The following is a 19,136-nucleotide window of genomic DNA, read 5'->3' on the forward strand; positions in this document are numbered from 1 at the left end:
GTGAAGTTCCCCGCTGGGTTAAAGCAAGAAATAACGAAGTGCACACTCAAAAATATTTCTTGACTAGAATAAGAGCTTAGCTACAAAGAAAGTCTTTTTTCTGATCCAGCTGGTATCCAACTGATGCATTATTTGGACTCTGTATTTATAGTAGAGAATAAAAATTGATTCCTCTCCTTGATTTTCAGAGAAAGGTATTTCCTTAAAAATCTGGCACCCTCTGCAGCCATTTTAAACTCTGGAATTTCTTTTTCTGTATTTGATTTCATCTCAATCTCCAAGTATTTTAGAGGAAGCAAAGTATATCAAAGCAAGAATGAAACAATTTGGAGACATTAATCCTGAGTACATTTTTAAAGACCCCTGTTTCAAATAATTTAACAACTTCCTCAATGCAAAAATTAAATAAACTTGAAAAGTCCAATATTGGGATTTCACAGACAGATGCATACGAAGCAGAAATGTTTCTATTTGAACAGATGGAATACATACTCCATATTTCCTTTTATATAGCCATTATTATTTGTTAGACTTACAGCAAGGTAGGTTACATAATGCAACATTTTCTGTGTTTTAAATGTCTTCTTATTTGTATCACTTTTTGGATTTCAAAGAATTTTCTGACCTTTTATTGCATTTCATCCTCATAATAATTATGTGAGTTTAGTTGGGTAGGCTTTTAACTTTATTCTGTAAGCTTTTAAATTGGAAGATAATTGTTTTACAATGTTGCATTAGTTACGTTGTACAGCAACATGAATCAGTTGTAAGTATACATATATCCCCCTCCTCTTGAGCGTCTCTCCACCCATGCCACGATGACCCACCCTCTGGGTGAGCTTCTCTCCAGCCATGCCACGATGACCCACCCTCTGGGTCATCCCAGAGCCTGAGCTGAGCTCCCTGTGCTGTACAGCAGCAGCTTCCCACTGGCGGTCTGTGCTGCACATGGCCGTGTATGTACGTCGGTGCCACTCTCTCAATTCGGCTCACCCAGTCTTTCTCCCACTGTGTCCACAAGTGTGTTCTCCATGGGCAGGTTTTTAAAATCCAAGTTTGCAAATAACAATAAAAAAAATCAAGTTCAGTTTTTAAATATTTATGAATATCCCTTTAATACTGAAATTTCCTGAACTACATTCCAGAGAGTCTCCTGGGTTGATGGGTAGGAAATGAATTTTGAGTGAGACTAAACCCTAATATCTTGGCAACCCACTGCAGCGTTGCCTGGAGAATTCCAGGGACAGAGGAGCCTGGAGGGCTATATAGTCCATAAGGTTGCAAAGAGTTGAACATGACTGAGGGACTGAGCACACAAGCCCTAACATGATGCTTGAGGAAAGAAAAATGTTAAAAACTGGTGCAGCTTTACTGTTCGTGTAATCTATCTCCTTTAAAAAGTCTGAGTGAACTTAAGGACTTTTAAAGTCTTAAACAAAGTCTTCTTAAAGTGTTTGATAATATTAATGGCTGTATTAATATCACTGTCTGCAGAGTAGAAATTCTTGAATCCTATAGCATATTTATGTTCCCTATGAAGGTCTCAAGAGCGGTGTATCTGCAAAGAGGAAACAGAAACTGATGGGAGGCGAAACAGTGTTCCACTTTCTCAGAATTCTGGAAGGCTAGCCCAAGGTCTATGGCCAGAGTTCAAGTTCTAATAAGGTCTTCACTCTTTTTTTTTGAAACATAACCCTCATGATTATACATCTTCCAGCCAGTATCACTGAGAGAGAGAAAATTGAATAGCAACAGAACAGGAACACAGGGAAGGCAGTGACTATGGCCCTTCTCTCCCTCTGCAGATGCGGAGAAGGGTTCAGCCTACAGGACGGTCTTCTGTCTGCTTGCAGCTTCTTCTTTTTCTAAAATTCTTTATTCATTTATTGGGGGCATGGAGTCTCAGCTCCTGGACCACCAGGGAAGTTCCTGCCTGCCGCTCGTGAAGTATAAACACAAGAAGGAGAAAAGACAAGACGAGATGGCTGGTGTTCAGCATCAGGATGGAAGCTGCAGGCGACCTGCCTCTTCCCTTCTCATGGATGGTGGCAGAAGATGGGAGACCCATGCCTTTAGAGGAGACCTTTAGAGCTTACTCACTATACTTGGCTCCATCAAAATTAATTTAATACCTTCCTCCTAGGAGGGATTAGCAAAGAAGGGGTGAGTTGAATTTTCTCACAGAGGAGTTCTACAGTTCTGATGAAGGATGTTGAGGAGAAAAGAATCAAATTGCAGGGTTCTTTTACAGACTTGGTACCAAAGTTCAGTTAATAATGTCAGCTATATTGTTCCAAACACAGCCATGTCCCAATCTTGAAGACTAGCACACACTAGACAGAAACATGTCTTCGGCTGCCTAGCTGTCATCAAGGAAGCTGTGATCAGTATTTTTTAATGTTATTTTTTCTTGGAACCAGAAAGAAATGTGAACTTGGAATCACAGTTGGGATTAAAATTTACTTACTAGCAAAGGGCTTTCTTCTAATCACTCTTAACTAGTTTCTACTCTTCTATGGCGTAACAATGTTTGCATGGTGCCTTCTGGCAACTAACATTTTCGGGAATAAGAATGACCTAGTTCTGGGTTCTTCTCTGGTGGTCCAGTGGTTCAGACCTCACCTTCCAATGCAAAGGGTGCTGGTTTGATCCCAGGGCGCTAAGATTCCATATGCTTTGGGGCCAAAAAACCAAAACATGAAACAGAAGCAATGTTGTAACAAATTCAATAAAGACTGAAAAAGCAAAAGGAATGACCTAGTTCTAAAATACATGTGGTCAACTTTATTTTAGAATACATAGTGAATTGCCCAGTAAGAGAAGTGGCCCACTTATTTTGAGTATGACATCACTGACACGTGCTTGTGTGTTAAGTTGTTTCAGTCGTGTCCACCGCCTTGTGACCCTATGAACTGTAGCCTGCCAGGCTCCTCTGTCCGTGGGATTCTCCAGGCCAGAATACTGGAGTGGGTTGCCATGCCCTTCTCCAACTGACATTATGAGTGGAGAACAAAAGATCAACAAAAGTATACCATCCCTTTGTGTTAGAGAAAAGAGAGTTAAAAAAAAAAAAAAAAAACCGATAACACTACCATTTCTAATTGCATTTTGATTCCATTTGATAGAAAGGTAATATTCTTTTATCTGAAGATGATCTTCCTTTCCTCATAACTTCAGTACAGATATTATTCAACCCTGGGTCCAAAGATGTGAAATACTGGCAATTTTGGATGGCTTTCTAAGCATTTGATACAGGAAATTTGCTTCTGTTAAAAATAACCCGGAAGGCGTTTTTCAGTGATTTCAGACTTTAAGCTGGAATACACTGCCATTGCACACTAAGTTGTGAATCTCAGAGAAGCTGTGATAGTGGATTCTTCCCTGAAAATATGCCAAGTTCTCACGAAGTTGTGCCCATTGCTAGATTTATTTCCTGCTTTTCCCACCCGACACGAGGCTATATGGTATGATGGACAAGGACATAAACTTTAGTTTCATCCAGTTTTAGATCTGAATTCCTGATTTATTGTTCTTTAGTTGCTAAGTCATGTCTAAGCCCTTGCAACCCCATGGACTGCAGCATGCCAGGCTTCCCTGTCCTTCACTGTCTCCCAGAGTTTGTTCACTCATGTCCACTGAGTCAGTGATGCCATCTAACCATCTCATTCTCTGTCATCCCCTTCTCCTGCCCTCAATCTTTGCTAGCATAAGTATCTTTCCCAATCAGTTGACTCCTATCATTGGGTGGCCAAAGTATTAGAGCTTCAGCATCAGTCCTTCCAGTGAATATTCAGGGTTGATTTCCTTTAGGATTGACTGGTTTGATTCTTTGTGCAGTCCAGTGGAAACACTATTTCTGTTACTTTAGTCTCTTCAATAGAATATGCCCTGTTTTTTCATTTGCATAAAGAAAATAAGAATAAGTATGTGGGATATTATAAAGATCAAATAATTTTTAAATAGAGATATTTTGAACAAACTTCAAAGAGGTTATTACCTCCAGAGCCCCCACTTGTCTCAGCATGTCTGGCTTACTTACTTGGTGTCTTGCTCCTAATTTTTCCAACCAGGACAATTTAACCATGGCATGGAAGTTTGTCCAGAGCTGAGCTTGTTAGAGGGTTGGTTATTACTGTTATGTCTAGTCCCACTCTATTCAGATTAGTGAAGAGTTGGAAGAAAATGGCTCATTTGCTAAATCTGGCCCATTGCTTGATTTTGTTTGTGGGGGGAAGGGTATAGCCTGCGTGCTGATGGTAGGTTTTGTATTTTATTTATTTATTATTAAAAAAATTTTATTAATTTTTTGGCTACACCACACAGCATGTGGGATCCTAGTTCCACAACCAGGGATCGAACCTGCATGTTCTGCATTGGAAGCGTGTGGTCTTAACCACTGGACTGCCAGTCAGACATGGCTGAGCAACTAAGCACACTTTCATTTCATTTTTGCTTATCCCCTTAGTGGTTTCAGACTCTTCTGCAAGCCTTAGGGGCTCAACAAAGGACCAGGGTAGTGAATGGGTTTTTAACGTTTCAAGTTCCCTTCCTTATTGCAGCCATCTGTACTACATCTATACATTATGGGGTTTCATGTAAGACTTGGGTGAACAAAAGGTTTCAAGGATAAAAACAAGGTCTGAAAATCATAATGAGGTTATATAGAGCTAGCATTGAATAACGCTGTTTGTACTGAAGTTATGAGGAAAGCAGTTTTCCCACTAAAAATTATTTAGTGCAACGCGTGTGTCCTGGGCTTCAGCATCCAGTGACTACAAAATAAGAGGACGTTAAAGAACGTGCCAATAGGTGAATTTCTAGCTGTTGTCAAGGTGGTCAACTAATACAGGTTGCTGGCTACTTCCCTGACATCCAACCTTCAGACTCCACAAGAAACGATAAAGAGGTTGATGGGTTTGAGCAATGACCATGAAAATCACGGGGATGTTTCAGGGAGGACAGAATACAGTTGGGTCTTGTTTGGGGACAACTAAAGGAAATCAATCCTGAAAATTCATTGGAAGGACTGATGCTGAGGCTAAAGCTCCACTGCCTTGGCCCGCAGATGCAAAGAGCCAACTCATTGGAAAAGATCTGATGTTGGGAAAGATTGAGGGCAGGAGGAGAAGGGGATGGCAGAGGATGAGATGTTTGGTTGGCACCATCAGACTCAATGGACATGAGTTTGAGCAAACTCCGGGAGATAGTGAAGGACAGAGGAGCCTGGGCTGCTGCAGTCCACAGGGTTGCAAAGAGTTGGACATGATTTAGCAACTGAACAATGACAAGTGTCAGAGAGGACTACAGACTGAGATGATTCAGATGGGGGCTAGAATGGATTTCCATTTAAGATATGCTCCCATCCTCCCCACAAGATGTTCATGCATGAATGAAGGCAACACAGACATGGGCTGACCAAGGATCACAGGGAAATATCAGGGAAAACTAAGACTTTTTTATGCTAGGGGGACCTAATAGCATGTGCACTCCATACACTCCATAAACCATCTTGAAAAAGAGCATGTCTGCTCAGAGACACACGCTGGGTCCCTGAGAGACACAGTTATCTGGGGGAGGGATAGTACAAAGGGTGGTTTGCTTCCCTTTCTCCCATTCACATTTTCATCAGAGGACTATGAGTTCACAGAGCAACATCAGGAGACAAGTGAGAAGTGTGATGTCAACAGAGTAAAGATAACAGTAGACAGTCTAGACACAGTGGCCAAAAGAAATCATCAGGCAGAATAGGCACTTCAAGAATTTTCAAAGAGATAAAGGAAGATATTTGTAACAAGGGCTTCCCTAGTGGCCCAGATGGTAAAGAATCTGCCTGGAATGCAGGAGACCCAGGTAGGCAGAGACAAGCAACTGTAAATGAAGAAAAATTGGGCCAGGAAAAATATAGTTGAAATAAAGAGATCAGTATATGAGTAGAAAGGCAGAACATACGTAGTCAAGGAAAGATTATTGATCTGAAATATCAGACTTCCTGGAAAGCACCCAAGAGAAGTAAAGAGAAAGCATAATTACATAACTGCTAGATCTAAAGGGTGGAAAGAATATCAGCCTCTTTAAAATAAAAATTCCAGGAAAGAGAAACATTAACAGGAGAAGAAATAGTTGAAGAAACATTGGCTGAGAATTCCCTAAATTTTGAAGGGCAGAGGGTATGATTCTGGTTAAAAAACACATACATGCACACTTTGACACCAGAAGTAAAGGAAGATCAAAAAGAAAAATCCAAAAGCTTTCAAAGAGAAAAATAGATCATTTGCGAAGGAAGGGGTGATGGATTGATGTCATGTATCCAAATCTACACTGGGTGCAAGACGCTCCCCCCAATGCTGTTAATATATTAAAGGAAATTCTGAATTTTATTTCCAGCTTGAACATAGGAAAAAGACAAAGATATTCTAGATGTAAGACCATGGCCTTTCAAGCCACTTTTCTTCTCCCTGTGATCTTGTTAGCCTGCTTTTCAAGCTTCCTCCTTTATTGTGTATGTCAAGCACCTTCATTGACATTAAAAGCCCAGAATTTGGCTCTGCATTCTCCAGGCTAAATAATTCTGTCCCATGAATACAGTGAGTTTCCTCTATTCCAGTTCTTCTGCCTGAAGAGTAGAAAAAGGGGTGTTGGCTATAAGATAATGGAAAAAACAAGCTGGATTGATATCTCAAAATATCATCTCTATAAAAATGCTATAATGAAGATATAAACAAAGTGCTCTGGGTAGAGAAACAGTAATGAGGTGGCAAGGACTCCAGATCAGCATGGTTTTAAGAAAGCCACTGATCTCCTGGAGTAGCTGAGTTTCTGATAAACACGTGACTCTCACTATAATACTGGGGTCAGAATGGGCCATCTTTCACATGTTTTCCACAGGCATGGGCTTCCTTTGAAATGTTGAGGCTTTCCCTGAGATACTGACATTTTCTTTTTATTGCTACTAGAACATCATAATTTGAGTAATTAAAAGCAATCCACTTTTTCTTATTTTTAATAGCACTCTGAGAAACCTGGGATTTTTAATGTTTCTTCCTAATCAGCAATGTCTTTAAAAGCAAAAGACCCCCTAAGATATTTCAATGTAGGGTTATTTTTAATATTTAATGCAAAATCAAGGAAGCTCCCTTTAGTTCTGTGTGCAGTGGAATAGATGTAGAGATGCTGGTATAAAAAGCAGGATAGAAAGAATTTTTGTACCATATATGCTTTACATTTCCATGCAACATTTCCACCCTGGATGGAGTTAGGTCTTTTTATTTAATTTCTACATTATATTGCCTAACAATGCATGTCTATGTTCACTATAGTTGAACTATTTTTATTTCATTTCTATATTTGCATGTAGTGCATTTTGCACTGAGCAGACTATGGACTTGAGAAATGGAATATTTCTTGCCATATCAGTAACCAAAGATGTCATAGTGAAAGTAGCTCAGTCGTGTCCATCTCTTTGCAACCTCATGGACTATACAGTCCACGGAATTCTCCAGGCCAGAATATTGGAGTGGGTAGCCTTTCCATTCTGCAGGGGATCTTTCCAACCCAGTGATAGAACCCAGGTCTCCTGTATTGCAGGGAGATTCTTTATTAGCAAAGATGAAATAGTGATCAGCAACTGCAGCCACCATGGACAGTGAGCTGGTGAGCCCTGAAGGAACTCAGGAAGGAAAGAATTCCTGCCATCTAGCTGCCATCAGATTGCAGCCACTCCCTACAGTGAGCCCTGAGGAAACTCAGGATCTGAAAATGGGATTGTGGCCCCAGATAGCTGAGATGCATATCAAAGGAATGATTTCAGTGAGCTCAGACTCTCCTATCTTCCTAGGTGTAGTTCAGTTCAGTTCAGTTCAGTCACTCAGTCGTGTCCAACTCTTTGCAACTCCATGAATTGCAGCACACCAGGCCTCCCTGTCCATTACCAACTCCTGGAGTTCACTCAGACTCATGTCCATTGAGTCAGTGATGCCATCCAGCCATCTCATCCTCTGTCGTCCCCTTCTCCTCCTTCCCTCAATCCCTCCCAGCATCAGAGTCTTTTCCAATGAGGCAACTCTTCACATGAGGTGGCCAAAGTACTGCAGTTTCAGCTTTAGCATCATTCCTTCCAAAGAAATCCCAGAGCTGATCTCTTTCAGAATGGACTGGTTGGATCTCCTTGCAGTCCAAGGGACTCTCAAGAGTCTTCTCCCAACACCACAGTTCAAAAGCGTCAATTCTTCAGCGCCCAGCCTTCTTCACAGTCCAACTCTCACATCCATACAACCACAGGAAAAACCATAGCCTTGACTAGACGGACCTTTGTTGGCAAAGTAATGTCTCTGCTTTTGAATATGCTATCTAGGTTGGTCATAACTTTTCTTCCAAGGAGTAAGCGTCTTTTAATTTCATGGCTGCAGTCACCATCTGCAGTGATTTCGGAGCCCAGAAAAATAAAGTCTGACACTGTTTCCACTGTTTCCCCACCTATTTCCCATGGAGTGATAGGACCAGATGCCATGATCTTCGTTTTCTGAATGTTGAGCTTTAAGCCAACTTTTTCACTCTCCACTTTCACTTTAATCAAGAGCCTTTTTAGTTCCTCTTCACTTTCTGCCATAAGGGTGGTGTCATCTGCATATCTGAGGTTATTGATATTTCTCCTGGCAATCTTGATTCCAGCTTGTGCTTCTTCCAGCCCAGCGTTTCTCATGATGTACTCTGCATATAAGTTAAATAAACAGGGTGACAATATACAGCCTTGATGTACTCCTTTTCCTATTTGGAACCAGTCTATTGTTCCATGTCCAGTTCTAACTGTTGCTTCCTGACCTGCATATAGGTTTCTCAAGAGGCAGGTCAGGTGGTCTGGTATTCCCATCTCTTTCAGAATTTTCCACAGTTTATTGTGATCCACACAGTCAAAGGCTTTGGCATAGTTGATAAAGCAGAAATAGATGTTTTTCTGGAACTCTCTTGCTTGTTTGATGATCCAGTGGGTGTGGGCAATTTGACCTCTGGTTCCCCTGCCTTTTCTAAAACCAGCTTGAACATCTGGAATTTCACAGTTCATGTATTGCTGAAGCCTGGTTTGGAGAATTTTGAGCATTAGTTTACTAGTATGTGAGATGAGTGTGATTGTGTGGTAGTTTGAGCATTCTTTGGCATTGCCCTTCTTTGGGATTGGAATGAAAACTGACCTTTTCCAGTCCTGTGGCCACTGCTGAGTTTTCCAAATTTGTTGGCATATTGAGTGCAGCACTTTCACAGCATCATCTTTCAGGATTTGAAATAGCTCAACTGGAATTCCATCACCTCCACTAGCTTTGTTCGTAGTGATGCTTTCTAAGGCCCACTTGACTTCACATTCCAGGATGTCTGCCTCTAGGTGAGTGATCACACCATCTTGATTATCTTGGTTTTGAAGATCTTTTTTGTACAGTTCTTCTGTGTATTCTTGCCACCTCTTCTTAATCTCTTCTGCTTCTGTTAGGTCCATACCATTTCTGTCCTTTATCGAGCCCATCTTTGCATGAAATGTGCCCTAGATATCTCTAATTTTCTTGAAGAGATCTCTAGTCTTTCCCATTCTGTTGTTTTCCTCTATTTCTTTGCATTGATGGCTGAAGAAGGCTTTCTTATCTCTTCTTGCTATTCTTTGGAACTCTGCATTCAGATGCTTATATCTTTCCTTTGCTGCTTTGCTTTTTGCTTCTCTTCTTTTCACAGCTATTTGTAAGGCCTCCCCAGACAGCCATCTTGCTTTTTTGCATGTCTTTTCCATGGGGATGGTCTTGATCCCTGTCTCTTGTGCAATGTCATGAACCTCAGTCCATAGTTCATCAGGCACTCTATCTATCAGATCTAGTCCCTTAAATCTATTTCTCACTTGCACTGTATAATCATAAGAGATTTGATTTAGGTCATACCTGAATGGTCTAGTAGTTTTCCCTACTTTCTTCAATTTAAGTCTGAATTGGCAATGAGGAGTTCATGATCTGAGCCACAGTCAGCTTCTGCTCTTGTTTTCGCTGACTGTACAGAGCTTCTCCATCTTTGGCTGCAAAGAATATAATCAATCTGATTTCAGTGTTGACCATCTGGTGATGTCCATGTGTAGAGTCTTCTCTTGTGTTGTTGGAAGAAGGTATTTGCTATGACCGGTGCATTTTCTTGGCAAAACTCTATTAGTCTTTGCCCTGCTTCATTCCGTATTCCAAGGCCAAATTTGCCTGTTACTCCAGATGTTTCTTGACTTCCTAGTTTTGTATTCCAGTCCCCTATAATGAAAAGGACATCTTTTTTGGGTGTTAGTTCTAAAAAGTCTTGTAGGTCTTCATAGAACCGTTCAGCTTCAGCTTCTTCAACGTTACTGGTTGGGGCATAGACTTGGATTACTGTGATATTGAATGGTTTGCCTTGGAAACAAACAGAGATCATTCTGTCATTTTTGAGATTTCATCAAAGTATTGCATTTGGACTCTTTCGTTGACCATGATGGCTATTCCATTTCTTCTAAGGGATTCCTGCCTGCTGTAGTAGATATAATGGTCATCTGAGTTAAATTCACCCATTTCAGTCCATTTTAGTTCACTGATTCCTAGAATGTCAACGTTCACTCTTTCGATCTCTTGTTTGACCACTTCCAATTTGCCTTGATTCATGGACCTGACATTCCAGGTTCCTATGCAATATTGCTCTTTACAGCATTGGACCTTGCTTCTATCACCAGTCACATCCACAACTGGGTATTGTTTTTGCTTTGGCTCCATCCCTTCATTCTTTCTGGAGTTATTTCTCCACTGATCTCCAGTAGCATATTGGGCACCTAATGACCTGGGGAGTTCCTCTTTCAGTATCCTATCATTTTGCCTTTTCATACTGTTCATGGGGTTCTCAAGGCAAGAATACTGAAGTGGTTTGCCATTCCCTTCTTCAGTGGACCACATTCTGTCAGACCTCTCCACCATGACCTGCCCATTTTGGGTGGCCCCACGAGCATGGCTTAGTTTCATTGAGTTAGACAAGGCTGTGGTCCTAGTGTGATTAGATTGACTAGTTTTCTGTGATTATGGTTTCAGTGTGCCTGACCTCTAATGCCGTCTTTCAACACCTACTGTCTTACTTGGGTTTCTCTTACCTTGGACGTGGAGTATCTCTTCACAGCTGCTCCAGCAAAGCACAGCCACTGCTCCTTACCTTGGACAAGGGGTATCTCCTCACGGCTGCCCCTCCTGACCTCCATGTGGAATAGCTCCTCTAGGCCCTCCGTCACCCGCGCAGCCACCGCTTCCTGGACATGGGGTAGCTCCTCCCGGCCGCCACCCTTGACTTCAGACGCAGGGTAGCTCCTCTCGGCTGCTGCCCCTGACCTTGGATGTGGGGTAGCTCCTCTCCGCCAGGCCCTGTGTGCCGTCGTAGCCACCCGCGCTGTAGAGAAGTGCTAAATTCCTTAACTTGGGATATCTGGTTTCCTTTAACTAACAGTAATCGTTTGATGTTCCCAGTGAAGACTGCCTGCCTTTTGTCTCAGAACTCCTATGCATCCTAGTTCCCCACGTGCCTCCTCTGGGAACTTCTCTCAGGGTTACTTGAGATGCTGCCTCCTGGGCTTGAAGTCCTAAAAATTACTGCTGAATAAAATATAACTCGAGTTTTAGGTTGTGAATATTTTAAGTCATCAGGCTCTTTCTAGTTTCAGTTTTTTGGTGTTCTTCTATATTGTGAGGAGTGTAGTCATTTCTATGTTATTTCTACACAAATATATCACTGCTGCTGCTGCTGCTAAGTCGCTTCAGTCGTGTCTGACTCTGTGCGACCCCATAGACAGCAGCCCACCAGGCTCCCCCGTCCCTGGGATTCTCCAGGCAAGAACACTGGAGTGGGTTGCCATTTCCTTCTCCAATGCATGAAAGTGAAAAGTGAAAGTGAAGTCGCTCAGTCGTGTCCGACTTTTAGCGACCCATGGACTGTAGCCCTCCAGGCTCCTCCGTCCATGAGATTTTCCAGGCAAGAGTACTGGAGAGGGGTGCCATTGCCTTCTCCGAATATATGGCTACAACAACACAAATAATGTGAATAACTACCAGTTACCAAGCCATGCGTGTACGCCAGGTAGAGCGCTAAGCATTGTGCATCCAGTTACAGAATTGAACCTTTACAAACAACCCTGAGAAGTAGTACTGATTATCCTCTCCATTTTACCTATCAGAAAACTGGGCTCAGAGAAATCAATTAACTTATCTAAGCCCCATTACTAGAAAGCATGCAGACATGCTTGAATTTGGATCTGATTTTAAAATCTCCACTTTCTGAAATATGACATGGATGAACGAACCTACTATGAAACAGAAATAGGATCAGGGACAGAGAGAACAGACTGGAAGTTTCCAAGGGGAAGAGGGAGTAGGGGGAGATGGATTGGGGGGTTGGAGTTAGCGGATGCAGCTAGTATTTATACACACACACACGCACACACAGACACACACACACACACTCTTTTCTACTATGGTTTACTACAGGATATCGAATATAGTTCCTTGTGCTCTACAGTAGAAGCCTGTTGTTTATCCATTCTATTAATATATATTAATACAATATCTATTATTAATACACACTAATAATATATATCAATATAATACATAATAATAGAATGTATTATATACTGTTTATAATCCACAGATTGTATTGTTTATAATCCCTATTGTTTATCCATTCTATTAAGATAATATACATATTATTAGTGTAATATACAATAATAGAATGGATAAGCAACAGGGTCCTACTGTAGAGCACAAGGAACTATATTCAATATCCTGTGATAAATCATAATGGAAAAGAATGCCAAAAAAATGTGCATGTGTGTATATATCTCTATATATCTGTGTATCTCTCTCTCTCTCTTGCTCTCTCTCTCTCTATATATATATAACTGAGTCACTTTGTTATACAGCAGTAATTAACACAGCATTGTAATTCAACTGTACATCATTAAAAAATAAATTTAAGAAATCTTCACTTTCCACATTATGCATTAGTGCTGTGTCATCAGAATGCTATGATCATTGTTCTCACCATGATGATGACTGCGGTCCTCATCACATCATCATCATTACTGCTGGGATTTTGAGGGAGTTTCATTGTATCTGGTCTCTCTCGATCCTGAATCCTCAGTTTATTCCATCAGATAGTCACACTTGTATAATGATATCAGGGTTGATAAATTTGATCATCCCATGGGACATTTGTGTAACAGATGAATGTCATCTATGGTTTCACTTACTGCTTGCAAAGTCTTCGTGAAGTACCTAGAGCAGAGAAAGCAGCATCAACATACAGATGGGGAGGAAGTGAGGTTGAAGGAGGCACCTGATTGGGCTGAAGTCAGCACAAGGTTTTCTGGACTGAAATAACCCAAAGTTTTCTACTACCTTATATTGCCTGGTACCGTGCCTGGGATAGAAAAAGTGCTTGATCTGTGCAGGTCAAATTAATAAGTGAATAAAAGAAGTAATTGTGAGTCCCTTGTGAGCAGAGATTTGTGTGTGTGTGTGTGTGTGTGTGCATGCATGTGTATGTGTAAATTCTCCAATGCATAGTCCTGCTTATAGTAAGTACATAATAGATGTATATCAGTCAGTTGAATGAATGCACAGAAGATCTAATGAATGTGTGGACTGATGTGAGTTCTTGAAGGTAGGATTATTTTATTTATTATCAGTGCCTGACTCGCTGTGGGAACTGAGTGAAAGTTGTTGAATCTTTGGTGAATGGGTAACTTACCACCACTGCCACCGCTCTTACACTTTTGGTGCCATCAATGCTGTTGCAAACAAACACAAGGAACTCCTTTTGTGCCAGGCATGCTCTAGGGCACGCATTTCCATAACAATGTTTCACTTAAAGAATGTCCATAGTTAATAAATAAGGGTACACAGACGTTAAGTAACGTTCATGAAAATTTCCCAAGACAGAGAACCAGACATTCAGAGTCTATGAATAAATTGAGATCTGAGACAGTTTTTTTTAAAGTAATAGCCCTACAAAAATTATAGATTTCCATTAATTGTAAGGCCACTTGACTTCAAACCGTGCCTCCTAAATCCTAACCACCAGGCCCCCAATTCCAGACCCCATCTCAGATTGTCCTGCATCTTCTGCTTGTCGTTCTCAAATGATCTCAGAGCAGGAGGTTAAATGAATGATGTCAGAGAAACTAGACCTTAATCTGCTTCCCAATCATCTTTCTGATGTCACATTATAAACTCCCATCCTTTCAGGAGGATTTGTTGGAAGAAAGTGGGTCAGAACTGTCTATGCACTGCGCATCAGCTTAATGAAGGTGGCCCAGAATAATACCATATACCACACAGATTTTCATTCACAATAAGCTTGATGGGCATTAACAAATGAGTCCGAACTATCTCTCTGTGAGGCTAAAAAGCTACCATCCCCTCCATGGTAAATAGGAGCACAGGGTGGAATTAGAAAAATATCCCTTTTCTCCTACTCTCTTCTCCCTTACTAAACAAACAGAAAAGGAAATTTCATTTAAAGCAGAACTGAAATGACTCCTGAGTGCTGATATTTCACTAATACTGACCAAATCATCTTTTTCCCACCTAATTCAGGCTAGCAGTCACTACTTCTGGCTGTGTTTCAAAAAAGGGCTGAAAGCTAAACTCAGTATCTCTGGCTTTGCCAAGATACTGTTTCTAGAAAGGGCTTGTTTCTAGAAAGGGCTCCATCCTTGTCTTGAACTTCCTCTCAGCTAGTGGCCACACCAGGCTCTTTTCTGGGGCTTATTCCTGAACCGTCTTGATCCCCAATTTTACCTTTTCTGTTGATTCTGTTTCCTAAATATTAATTGAATCCATCTCTTCCCTTCAAAACCCATTCCTACTCTTAATTACAGCTGCCAGCATCTCTTGTCCTTAGTACAAAAGAGTTCCTCTTAGTGCAGAGCAGTTACTACCTCCTGATTGGTCCTCAATTCCATTTTTATGCCCCTCGTGTGTATGGCAGGCTTCCCTGTTGGCTCAGATGGTAAAGAATCTGCCTGCAGTGCAGGGGACCTGTGTTCAATCCTTGGGTCAGGAAGATCCCCTGGAGAAGGGAATAGCTACCCACTCCAGTATTCTTGCTTGGGAAATCCCACGAAGAGAGGAGCCTAGCAGGCTATTGTCCATGGGGTCGCTTAGAGTCAGACATGACTGAGCGAATAAGCAGGCCAATGTATGGTGTGTATTTCTGAGACTATTATCTGGCACTATCTGTCCCCTGCTTTTAACTCTAATGAATCCCTATTGTCTCTAGAAGAATGTGGAGGATGTCCATTCATACATCTTGACTGATAAGAAATAGGTATTTGAAATTTTCTTAATATTCATCCATTAAAACATAGAATGTATTTCTTCTCCTATTAAATCTGAGATTATGTGATTTGGACCAATAGAGTATTGCAAAATTATGCATTCCCAAGTTTGGGGTCTCATTTTAAGAAGACTGATTCGCTTTAGCCTATCCTGGGCCATGAGCCAACAGGCAAGAAGTCCAGACTCCCTACTGAGGAGACTGATCTGTACTCAGTAGTTATTCACTGAAGGATTTAAAGGGCGCCTGCATTTGTAGAAGAACAAAAAGTTTCCTTCCCCAAGGAGGCTGTTTGGAACTGAAGCCAGTAATATAGATGACATGTAGAGTGATTGGAACTGATGGGTGTGTCAAATTGGGGAGCTTTCTAGCTAATCCCTGGGCAAGCTCTGCTCCAGTGGGAACCCAGACACGCCACCAAAAGCAATATTAAAGAATGCCTTAGAATATGAAAAGTGATTCCATCTCCCAGAGTCTCAATTATGCAGAAATTCACATCCGTGTCTCCCCCAAAAACAGGCCGGCAAAACAAGTCCAAGGACTTTTCATATTTTAGATCTTGGTGTATACATTTTTCACTTCCTATGGACAGCTTCTGCTGATATGATTGGTACTTCCTCCCACCCCCAACACATACACTATGCTGCTCAGGATTCCAATAGCACTGCATACTTCTCATTCTATTTACTTTTTATTTAAAAAATATTTATTTGTTTGGCTGCATCAGGTCTTATGTGGGATCTTAGTTCCCCCACCAGGGATCAAACCCACATCCTGTGCACTGGAGGGCACATTCTTCACCACTGGGCCACCAGGGAAGTCCCCTTGCATGTGTGCTAAGTTGCTTCAGATATGTCCTACTTTTTGTGATCCTACAGGTTGTACCCCACCAGGCTCCTCTGTCCATGAGCTTCTCCAGGCAAGAATACTGGAGTGGGTTGCCATGCCCTCCTCAAGGGGATCTTTCTGACCCAGGGATCCAACCTGAGTCTCTCTCTTTCTTTTTTTAACTTAATTAATTAATCTATTTTAATTGGAGGCTAATTACTTTACAACATTGTAGTGGTTTTAGCCATACATTGACACGAGTCTCTTATGTCTCCTTCATTGGAACACAGATTCTTAACCACTGGGCCACAAGGGAAGTCCTCATACCTCTCATTTTAAAGCATTATCACACTTCATTAGAACCGTTTACTTAAATGTCTATCTCCTTTAATACTGTAATTGCCATAAAGGCAGGGACCATCTTGTTTGTTATTACATTCTAAGCATCTAATTACAGTGTCTGGTGAACAATATATCCTCAGTAAATATTTGTTGAGTGGGTGAGCACAGCCTGTTTAAGGGCAGTTGCTCTTTCCTTTCTGTATCCAGTTGTCTCCTACTCAACATCCAGATCCTTGACTGCTCGTCACATCTTTGGGAAAGTTGTCTCTGATCTAGCCTTCTAAGTCAAACACCTATCTTTATGCTCTCTTGTCATTTGGTATTTCTCTCACTGCACTTTTCATTATTGCAATTTTATATTTTCACAAATAGTATTAGGTCGTTTCATAATTTTAGTCTAGGTAAGACTAGGGTAATCATATTCATCAATATATTACTGCACTGACAGATTTGAGAGTTTAGCTATGAAATACAAAATACTAGTTTAAAACACATTTTCACAAATTCTTTGACTTTATTATTTTATAAAAAAGATAGAATTTTACTTTAAAATGTTGAACTTAACAAGTAAATAGGTATTGGATCCTGGTAGATGAATCTTTCTATACTGTGGACACTGATTGTATTGGTTGTGAACAGCGACATTGATCTCTTCCCCAGGATGGTCAGGGTGCTGGGTTTGTTTCAAAGGTGACAGAAGCGTTTCCCATACGTGATTTTAAAAAATCCTATTAACAACTGCATGAAGTAGACAGGGTAGGTTTGGGATCACTTTATCCCTATCTACAGGTAAGAGTTTAAGCAATTTTCTAAGTGTTACAAACTGAGCTGTGGGCTGTCTGCACTAGGGAAAAACAAAAATAAAATCAGAAACAAAAGAAAATGGAGCGTCTTTGGCTTACCATCTTATATGCTGTTAGTAAAATATTATTTAGGTATAAAGCTATGTTAATAAACAGCAGATTCCAAATGTCAGCAGTACGGCTTTATTTGCTCTCGTCTTTACTATTTCTTAGATAACCACCAACTGTTTTGAGTGCTACATAGTTGTGGGGAAATCATGATCTTCAGGCAACTTCTGTGTATTAGTCCTTGGGTTTTATTCCTGTACATCCTGACTTCTTCCTGAGAGTAGATTGTGACATTCCCTTTACCTCAAACAGCAAACTCTTGGAAATCTTCTTGCTGCTGCTGCTGCTAAGTCGCTTCAGTTGTGTCCAACTCTGTGCGACCCCATAGACGGCAGCCCACCAGGCTCCCCCGTCCCTGGGATTCTCCAGGCAAGAACACTGGAGTGGGTTGCCATTTCCTTCTCCAATGCATGAAAGTGAAAAGTGAAAGTGAAGTCGCTCAGTCATGCCAGACTCTTAGTGACCCCATGGACTGCAGCCCACCAGGCTCCCCCGTCCCTGGGATTCTCCAGGCAAGAACACTGGAGCAGGTTGCCATTTCCTTCTCCAATGCATGAAAGTGAAAAGTGAAAGTGAAGTCTCTCAGTCGTGTCCAACTCTTAGCGACCCCATGGGCTGCAGCCTACCAGGCTCCTCCATCCCTGGAATTTTCCAGGCAAAAGTACTAGAATGGCTTGCCATTGCCTTCTCCGGAAATCTTCTTAGGTGCTGAGTTTCTGCCACTCAAGCTAAACCTTATATCTTGGCATTGTTGATCGTAAGGTGAGGGTGTATTAGGATCACCTATGAACAGTCTGGGGCTCCCTTCCTTGGCACAAGGATGGGGTAGGCAACACTATGTAACTTGTTTTGATCAGCAGAATATCAGTGAAAGAGACGTGCATTTCTGGAAAGAAACTTCAAGAGCCAGTGGGTGTTTCTCAGATCCTGTCTGTGCTGTGGAGGTTATAAAAGCTTGACCTGATGTGGAGTCTCCATCAGCCTACTTCCACAAGTGTCAACCATGATTAAAGCCTCCCTGCCAGTCCGCTTTGCACAAATAGCAAGAGCAAGCAGTATACTCCCGTTGGTCTTAGTCGGTGAGTCTGTTTCTGTTCTTTAAATAAGTTCATTTGTATCTTTGTTTTTAGGAAAAGAATTTGGAAAAGAATAGACATATGCATGCGTATAACTGAATCACTTTGCCATGCACTGGAAACTAACAAACATCGTAAATCCACGGCTCGGAAGGTAGAGTCTGCTTGCAGTGCAGGAGACCTGGGTTCAATATCTGGGTCAGAAAGATCCCTGGAGAAGGGAATGACTACCCAGTCCAGTATTCTTGCCTGGACAATCCCATGGACAGAGGAGACTGGTGGGCTACAGTCCATGGGGTCGCAAAGAGTTGGACACGACTGAGAAACCAACTACATTCCAATATAAAACAAAAATTTAGAAAAAAATAAATTTTTAGTTAAAGCTATGGTTTTTATGACTACTTTTCCAGTAGTCATGTATGGATATGAGAGTGGGACTATAAAGGAAGCTGAGTGCCATATAATTAATGCTTTTGAACTGTGGTGTTGGAGAAGACTCTTGAGAGTCCCTTGGACTGCAAGGAGATCTAACCAGTCCATTCTAAAGGAAATCAGTCCTGAATATTCATTGGAAGGACTGATGCTGAAGCTGAAGCTTCAATACTTTGGCCGCATGACTCGA

Source organism: Bos mutus, chromosome 14 (genome assembly GCF_027580195.1).
Source record: "Bos mutus isolate GX-2022 chromosome 14, NWIPB_WYAK_1.1, whole genome shotgun sequence".
Lineage (NCBI taxonomy): Eukaryota > Metazoa > Chordata > Mammalia > Artiodactyla > Bovidae > Bos > Bos mutus.